Genomic DNA, 9,679 nt, shown 5'->3' on the forward strand with positions numbered 1-9,679 from the left:
TGTTAACTACCACAGTTGTAAATAAAATATAATTCAAATGCTCAAATATGTAACGTAAATAATTCAAATAACAAACTGAGTGTCTGCTTAAGGCTGAAGAGAATCCAACCTTTGGAACACAGGGAAGAAAACTGGGTCGGTGATGAATAGATAACCATAAAGAGGCTATTTAGAAAGGCAAGACCCAGAAGTGGGTCAGGGCTGGATCCTGTGCAAATTAGTGACTGTTTATTTAGCGACTTTTCTCCATTGTGTGTGGCTGCAGGGTTGGAGATTTATTTGGGGATTTAGTTTCAATAGAATAACAACATTCTTTTAAAAAATACCTTTCATTCTTAAAGTGAAACATTTTCCGCTGAGCTGAGGCTGGGGCTCAGCATAATTGGCACGCTGGAGTCATGTGTGGGAAAGAAGGGGGACGGAGGAAATTTTTTTTGATTTGCTAATGACTTGGAATCCTACATGGGGCCCAGGCACGCCCCACCCCCCAACTTGTCTCTGGGGGAGGAGGGGACGGAGCTCTGGTGCCCTGTGTGGTGGGCAGGCTGTGGCAGCCAAGGGTGGGTATGCAGGGATGAAGACGGAGAGAGGTGGGAGAAGAAAGGGAGTGACCTCTACGGAGCCTGGCTCTGTTTAGGGTCTGTGTGCAGATGATCTCATTTCAGCCGCCCCCAGAGCAAGACTCACTGTTGTTGCAAAAGCCAGATAGCAAATAGTTTAGGCTTTGAGGCCATAGAGGCTCCCCCCAACCTGCCCCTGTAGAAAGAAAGCAGCCATGGCAGCGTGTAAACAAGTGTGACCATGTTCTCGTAAAAGTTTATTTACAAAAATAAAATGACGCATGAGTGCTCAAGATGACTAACTTGCCACCTTGAGGTCTAACCAAGGAAACGTTACGGTGGATGAGAACACAAGGGTGGCGCCATGCAGTTCATTAATCTGCTGACCCTGGCAAATTTCATAACGTCGGTGTGCCTCGGTTTTCTCATCTGCAGAATGGGAAGGGTATCCGTACATAGCTACCACATAGGATTATGTGAAGAGGCAAATGAGCAAGGCGAGCAAGCTGCTGGCTCATAGCTGGTGCTCTACAAGAATGGATTTGAGCCCAGGCGGTCGGACCGCAAAGCCAGAGCATTTTCTCCTGCAGGGGGAGTGGGTCAGCATCCTTCTCTCTCCACCCCTGTGAAGAAGCTCCTGGCCGGCCTTGGGGAGACCTCCCAAGGTCACTGGCTCCTGAGAGAGGTAGGAGACAGGGGGAACACAGTAGGAGGCTCACTCCCAGCCTCCAGATCACTCCCCTCGGCCTCCTCCCCTGGGGAACCTGCTCTCAGTGACTCTCCACCCTGAAGCCCCATGCAGTTCATCCAAACTCTATATGCTGCCGCTGGACCCTCCAGCTCAGCCCCATTTCTCCTTGTGAGGATGGGGCATGGGAGTGGGGGTGGGTTTGTAATAAGAAGTATCTGGGATCTTGCTCCCCATGCCAGAGTTCCTCTCCCTCCCCCCGGCCCCCCCTGCCCCCACTGCTCCCACTGTTCCCTGCTCCCGGTGACCTGCTCAGGAGGGCAGGACCTTACAGGCTTTTTGAGAGGCAGGGACCGCACAAGGGGCGGCCCAGACCCGGTCGCCACTGTGTTGTTGTGTCTTTGGCAGGTGGCTGCGCTGGGGGCAACTGTGAGCCAGGGATTTATGGGGCGAAGTGAGAGAGAGCTGTGCTGGCGGATTAGCTACATGCGGTGCTGCTCAGCACAGAGGGGAGAAAGAAACATAATGAATGAGGTGCCATCCTGGAGAGCCAGCTACCACAGCCCATATATTTCTGCCTAAAAGAGTTTTTATACAGCTCGGCACTTGCTCAGCGGGGCTGCTGTGTGTTTACAGACAGGGTTTGAAAAGGAATGTCTACTACTGGTCTATAAAGTCACAATTAGCCGAACCCTAATTTACGAGCACAATTTGCTGTTGCCATTAGGGCTGGTGCTGTTCCGGCTTGCCGGAGGCTGTGAGTGTCTGGAGCATGTGAACGGGGAGAGGCTGGGCTCGTGGCTTGGTCATGGCGGGGGTGGGGGGATCCTTGGGAGCAGACGGGGTACAGAAGATATCCCCGACATGGAGAGGTCATCCAGCGCAGAGCTTCACGCTAGCTTTCAAATCCTTACGACAGCACCTGGGATAGCTCTTGATAGTCTCTCCAGTTTGCTAATGAGGGAGCTGAAGCTCAGAGATGGTGAGTAATTCGTGTGGGGTCACACAGCCTGTGAGTGATGGAGCTAGAGCCTGAGTCTAGAGCTGTGGACCATGGGTATAAAGCCTTAGCACAATCCCTGGCACAGTCAGGGACTTGGGAGGATGGCAGACCTGGGCCCCAGTCCCTTCCTGCTCACCGCTGTGCAACCTTAGGACAGTTGCATAACCATTCTGAACCTCATTTTCCCTATCTGTCAGATGCGGATGATAGAGGAGCCTATCTCATTAGACAAATGATGGGTATAAGGGGCTTCACCATGTGTTACTTTCCCAAGGTTGCCCAAACAAATGACCACTAGCTGGGGGCCTTAAACAGTAGAAATTTCCTGTCTCATAGTTCTGGAGGCTGGAAGTCCCAAATCAAGGTGTTGGCAGGCTTGGTTCCTTCTGGAGGCTCAGCTTCTTGTGGTTGCCCGCCCTCCTTGACGTTCCTCAGCTGGAAGACGCATCACTTGGACCTCCGCCCGGGTCTGCACATCACCTTCACCTTTGTGTCTGTGTGTCTCTCTTCTGTATCTTATAAGGAAAGGCGTCATTGGATGGATCCAGGATGATCTCATCTCCAGATTCTTAATTTAATTATATCCACAAAGACCCCCTTTCCAAATAAATCCACATCCATCCATTCTAGGTGGGCATATCTTTCAGGGGACCCCCATTCAGCCCACTTCGGCCCATGGAAAGGGCTCGGTACTATTGCTTGTTACTATCATGACCAAGGGCTTGCTGAGAATCTCCACAGCAGCTTCTCCAGCCAGCTCCACCCCACCACCCCCACCTCCCTGAAAACTCACATCCCAGTTCCGTTTGTCTTTCCGTCTCTGGGTCGCAGGGGCTAAAGAAGCACAAATGCTCTGCTTCCTTCAATTACCCACTGATAATGACTTCACTGGTGAGCAGGGGGTAGAGACAGCTTGTCCTTGGGTGTGAGGGGGCGGGCTAGGAGGGGCTGCCCAACTCCCAGGGAGCCCCCACCTTGGCCCCAAAATGTGGCTGGAGGGGTGGCTGCAGAAACCATTACCGGGGCATCCACCTTGAGCTTCCAGGGAAACTAATGGGCTCAGGGATGCAGCTCAAGTCAGAAGACATGGGTTTGGGTCTTAAGGGGGCTGGGCCTCAGGCCAGGAAACTGGGGACCTCAGCCTGTGGATGGGAGGATGGAATAAGTTCAGATGGTGAAGAGACTTAAAATCTTTTTATTTTGGGTGCCTGGGTGGCTCAGTTGATTAAGCGTCTGGTCATGATCCCAGGGTCCGGGGATCCAACCTGGAGTCGGGCTCCCTGCTCATCTGGGAGCCTGCTTCTCCATCTCCCTCTGTGCATCCCCCCTGCTCATGCTCTCTCTCTCTCTCAAATAAATAAATCAAATCTTTTAAAAAAAAATCTTTTTATTTTAAAAGTAAAGTTTGTTGCTGCCATTACAAAAGCAGTCATGCTCGGTATAGAAAATGTGGGAAATGGAGACCAGAAGGGAGTAGAGAAAGACCACTCAGCACCCAGGGACAACCACCATTACTTTTTGGAGTATTTCCTTCCAGGTTTTTAATTTTTTTTTTCCATGTGTAATTTTCTTTCCGCAGGGTTGATGCTGTTCATACAATTTCACATCTTGCTTCCCCCCCGCTCTTATAGCATAGAAGTCGTTTCCCATGTAGTGACAAGTTCCTTGTAAATATAATTCTTGATGGCCCGATAGTATGCCGTGGAGGGGCTGTGGAGCCATTTCCCAAGCCAACCCCTTCTTGCTAGGGCATCTTGCTGGTTTCTGGGATGTGAGTAGCCAAGGGAGCGAGCAGACTAGGCCGTGGGTGCGCTGGGGACACTGGGCGCGAGGTCTGGGGTCAGCTGAGCTGTGCTCACCTGTGAGGCCAGACGCCTGGCCCGAGCTGCCGTAGCTAATGTCAGACCTCTTCATCTGCGAGCAGCTTTATCTTCATTTCTGACGGATCGGCGCCGGGCCCGGGCCCTGACACTTCCTCTTTATGTCTCTCGCTCTTGGAACCTCCCTGTCAAGTAGCTAATGAACTGTAAACAGACACTCCAGTGCTCCAGGGGAGCCCTCGAAGAACTCACAGCTCACAGCTGTACAGCAAAGAGGGCTTCAGGGAGGCAGATAACGCCCAGCCCTGCACTAGCTCCTCTTGGGGTGGGGGCGTGGGGGTGGCGCTGGACAGCGCGTGTCTCCTGAACGTGCTCTCCCTGCGGGCGGACAGCGGAGGTGCTCCTCAGACAGCCTCGGCCCTCACGCTCCTCTGCCTGTTGCTCTGGAAGCCTCAGAGGGTCCCTGCCCCACCTCTTGTCTCTCCCTCCCCTCCAGCTCAGCTATTTCCAAAGCTGGTTTGTGACTAGTCTTACCAGGAGAGCTTTTGGAAAATGCTGATGGCCGCGTTCTCCTTCTTAAAGATGGGGACTCAATGGGTCATGTGGGACCCCCCCCACTAGATTATCGAGTCGCTTGGGAACCCCTGGGTTAGACTGAAGACCCCTCCCACCCCCCTGCCCAGGCCTGCAGTACTGCTCAGAAACTCCCTCCTCATTCTGAGCTTGGCACTCTTTGTGCTAGTAAGGAGGAGTCCCGACATCACTCCACTCTGGGAGGGGCGTGTCCTTTAAGCTCTGTCTTTAAAATCACTGGCCTGATTCAATTTCTTCATTTTGTAACTGAGTGAACTAATTCCAGGGACAGGAAGGGACTCATCCAAGGTCACTATAACAGAGCTGAACTACAACACACCTCCTCCACCCCCTAATTCATGGCCCTGTGGCCCCGGAGGCTCAGGGCTCCTCTTCCTCTTCCTCAATTCTCTAACCCTCATTTTGGCTGTGTTTAGGGATGAGGACAGAGTGGTCCCCCCTGCTCCTGCCCGCCTCTCATACTGTTTAGCTGACTGTTTAGACCCCTGCTTATCCATAGCCAAGCTACTAAAATCCTGCAGTTTCCATAGGTTGTTGGGTCCTGCCGAGCCCCCTGGCTGCTTTAGTTTCTAGTTGGTTCTGCAAGGAGGGAGAAAAAAGGCAAATGCCCATCACTCTGCTGGTGGAGGGAGAAAATGAATAGCAGTTCCCTTATCTCTGAGGTCCTTTCCATGCTTGAAAATCCCTGATGTTGTCCTAGATCTGCCTGCAGGGACTCAAGACGGGCTCTGAAACCCCTGTGCTGATTGCCAACACCATCAGGTTTGTGGCAAGCCCCAGGTCCCTTGGGGGAGGTGGGAACACCGGTGTGGGGGACACGAAGGAGCAGGGGTGCCTTCCCTGGTGAGGGGGGTGGATAGCTCTTCTTTTGGCCCATGGGAAGGGATGGAAGGTGGGGGCTGGGCTCAGAGAGGGGACTGAGTCCCTCATAGAATGTGCATGTTGCAGGGGATGGGGGCAGACTTTGGACAAATGGGCTGTCAGCTCAGGGCCTGCATGTCCCCTTTGGTTTGGGGCCTTCTCTGAGGCCGGGAGGCATGAAATGGGCCCACTGAAGGAAGGGACAGCAGCTGAGGATGCTGAATGCCTGAAATGAAATATGGATGAGCCTTTTTCATCCCAGTAAATTGGTAGCTGGGGCTGTGGGCGGTGCTGGCCAGAGGCCATGGGGTTTGTCTAATCTGATAATGGCCATTTTCACTCCCTTACCTCTGGTCTCTCATTTTGTGAATTTCCTGGAGGCGGGGAAGGAGGGTGGGTAGGGATGGGGGTCTGGAGAGAGCTGGTTCTCTGGAGAAGAGGTCCCAGGGACTAAGTTCTGCTCTGAGGTCGGGCAGAGGTGTCCCTGTGTCAAACCAGGGCAGCTCCTTTCATCCCCACGAGCACAGGGACAGTTCCTGCCCCGATCAGCTGCATTTCAGTGCCTAGCACAGTGCCTGCAGGTAGGCTCAACTAGTATTTGCCAAGCAGATGGACGAATAACCTCGGTACCCAGTCCCTTCAAAAACTTGCTCTCTGCCAGATATCAGTGAGTAACGTGATCTAATTTAAATCTTTGCTCTTATGTCAGTGACCACTCCTTTATTCATTCAATCCATATTTACTGAGCACCTACTATGTGCCAGACAAAAGTGCCTGTGATCAAGAAGTTCACGCCCCAGTGCCAAAGGGTCCCTGTTCTCAGGGAATGTTTCAGAGGCAATTTCCCAAACTGATGAATTAAGCTGAATGGTGAGTATGTTGGAAGCGGTGATAGGTGGGTGGCAAGGAAATCTCTTGTTGAAGAAAGGGGAAGGGGGATTTCCAAAGTGCTGCCTTGTTTGAGCATCCCATCAGTCTGGGCTAGGCTAGGCAGGCAGGTGAGACCCCACGGCTCAATTCCAATTTGCACTGGGATTTGGTAGCAGGGCCAGCACCCCGGCTCTGGACTGAGATTAAAAGCATCACCAGGCTGTTTCCCAGTGTTCTAGGCTGGTTGCTATGAACAGCTGGGGCTGAAAGAAGCAAAACTTTCCCCCCCATGGCAGCAGCCCCAACTCTGATTTGCTGCAGTCTGCGGTGAGTCAGAGTTGGAACGATGTATCATAAATGCCAAGTAGGGAATGCTGATGCTCCTGGGAACAAGAGAGATATTAGCCACGGAGAGTCCTTGTCACGCTCATGGGGGTGTGACAGGACAGAAAGGATTAACCTGGGGTGTCCCCAGCCTGCCTACCCCACTTGAATAAGGGGGACTGGTGGTGTCTCCTAGATTCCTTCCGCCCCTGTTAACCCCCCTCCCCACTCCAGGGAGGGCCCTCCTGTTGTCAGACCAGCTCTTTGGCTTTTGGGGTATAGGACCAGGGAAAATAGTGGGGAACACCTGGAAAATCTGAAGCTCAGGAGTAGGAGTCAGGGTGGGGGGATTTGGTAGGAAGGAGGCACCAGGGGAGCCAAATACTGTACGATGTAGGTGACAGAGACGAGGAGACTGGGACATTTTTCCGACCATGTATCCCCTTCAAAAAGCCTGAGATATGGATTTGAAGAATGGAAATAATTTTAAATAACTTTTTGGTTGCTGGGCCATATGCCTTCACCATGGTGCCACTGATCATTTGGATGGTGGTTTTTGTAGGGTTACATGTCATAAGAACAAAGACAAAAATAACACCTACTGTGTACTGAAGGTTTTTATGTATGATGCATGAGTAAGAATTATCAAATAGCCCACATTTCATTTAACAACACTATTCTGCTTTTTTCTCTTTTATATTTTAAGTTTTGACCTCCTCAAGACTGCTTTTTTTCCCTTCTGTGCTGACTAATAGAATTCCAATATTGGGTCTTGAAACTATAGGTCCTTGTAACTGCTGGAAAGAAATCTCAGCAAGATAAGAGGTAAAAAAAAAAAAAAAAAAAAAAAAGTCTCCACTTTCCCTGCAGCTATAGGAAAGCAGATTCTAGTCTGCATGAAAAATCCATCCTTGCAAATGTTATTTCGAACAGAAGAGTTTTATATGGCACCCTGACTTCGGATATGGTTGCAATACTCCTTAGTAAACAGTTTTCACTCTTAAAGAAACCCCCTCATAATTCTGATTGATTGTCTTACTTAATAATTTATTACCCTGGTGATAATATGTGAGTGGGTATTTCTGTTTTCTGGAAGGCAAACCTGTGAGTTGTCTTTGGGAAACCAGAGGAGGGTGATGGGCACTGTCTCTTCTCCTGCATGAATGAGCATGAACAAATCTGGCACTGTTGGAATTCATATTTAAACAAGGAGTTTGAGAGCCCTTGTCTCTTTTCAATTAATAGGAACAAGTTGCAGAGTCCTTTACCTGGGTTATCTTGTTTAATCCTCACATCAACTCCACAAGGTGGAGGCTATTGTCATCTCTCTTTCATAGGCAGGACAATGAGACACAGTGAGACTAAGGTGCCAGGGAACACACAGCCAGGAGTTAGAGCCAAGCTGGCTTAGAGGCCACACTCTTAGCCTGAATGCTGGGTACCTGGGGGAAGGCAGTTCTACTTTGTCCTGTGGATTGATGACTCTGGGAAGTAGAGGATGAAGAAACTGGGGACTTCTTGAGTATCTAAGCATTCAGAAAAGGGGAGAGAAAAACCTGAGAGACAGGGCAATTTTGCAAAGCCTCGAAGGAAGGAATAAGCACAAAAACAAAACAAAACAAAAAAAGAGGAGCATGGGGTGCCTGGGTGGCTCAGTCATTAGGCGTCTGCCTTCCGCTCAGGTCATGGTCCCAGGGTCCTGGGATTGAGCCCCGTGTCGGGCTCCCTGCTCAGCGGGAAGCCTGACCCCCACTCCCCCTGCTTGTGTTCCCTCTCTCGCTGTGTCTCTCTCTGTCAAATAAATAACATCTTTAAAAAAAAAAAAAGAGGGGCAGAATTTAGAGAGTGTTCCTGAGTTAGAATCTAGGAGGCTTTAGAGGAAGCTGTAGGGGGAGCGGGGGGTGGGGGCGGTGAAAAGAGCCCAGGAAGGGGCTGGAGGGGCTGTGAGAATGACTGGCATGGGTTTGGTGGGTGAAGGGACAGGGACCTCAAGGTCAATGCCACTGACATGACATTGGGGGGTGGGCACCATTTATCAGGAAAAGGAGGTGAGTGGTAAACCCTGGACTTGGGCGGTTTAGAGACCCTGCTTAGAGACACTTTGTTTAGAGGAGCGGCCAGCTCACTGGCTAGAAGAAGAGGTTACTAAGTGCTTTGACACTCTGCCAGGCTAATTGGGCAATGTGAGGCCCAACACCTGGAACAGACCAACTTGTACATTGTCTTTTTCACACAATCACTCCTGCCAGTAGTGAAACCCGGTACATTTAGAAATGGTGGGCCCCATGGGCAGTTCTTCAAGTGTTAGATATAGTGCTTGTTTGTCTGATGTGCTTATCCATCTGCCTTCTAATTCCTATGGGAAACAACCTCTCCAACACCACCCGCCCATACACACACACACACGCACATGCACACACACAGTTCTAAGTATCTCTTACTACATAACACAATATACCTAGACTTAGTTGTTTAAAACAACCATTTTATTATGATCACGGATTCTGTGGGTCAGGAATTGGGGAAGGACGGAGCAGGGATGGCTTGTCTTTGTGTACATGATATTTGGGGCTTTACCAAGGAGGACTTTCTAGGGGCAGGAATCATCTTGAGGCAATGTCACTCACATGTCTGGTAGTGGTGTTGGTTGTCCACTTCAACCTCCCCTGGAGCTGTCAATTCAGAACATCTGCCCTTGGCCTCTCTATGTGCCCTGGGCTTCTTCACAACATGGTGGCCTTGAACTTCTTAAATGGGGGCCCAGAGATTCAGAGGTGACTGTCTCAAGAGGCAAAGAATGGAAGCTGCCAGTTTCTTTTTTCCTTTTTTTAAAAAGATTTTACTTATTTATTTGAGAGAGAGAGAGAGCATGCAAACAAGGCAGGGAAGAGGCAGAGGGAGAGGGAGAAACAGACTCCCTGCTGAGCAGCAAGCCTGATGCCGGACTCGATCCCAGGAC

This window comes from Mirounga leonina, unplaced genomic scaffold, assembly GCF_011800145.1.
Source record: "Mirounga leonina isolate KUSES-001 unplaced genomic scaffold, KU_Mleo_1.0 Mir_173, whole genome shotgun sequence".
NCBI lineage: Eukaryota > Metazoa > Chordata > Mammalia > Carnivora > Phocidae > Mirounga > Mirounga leonina.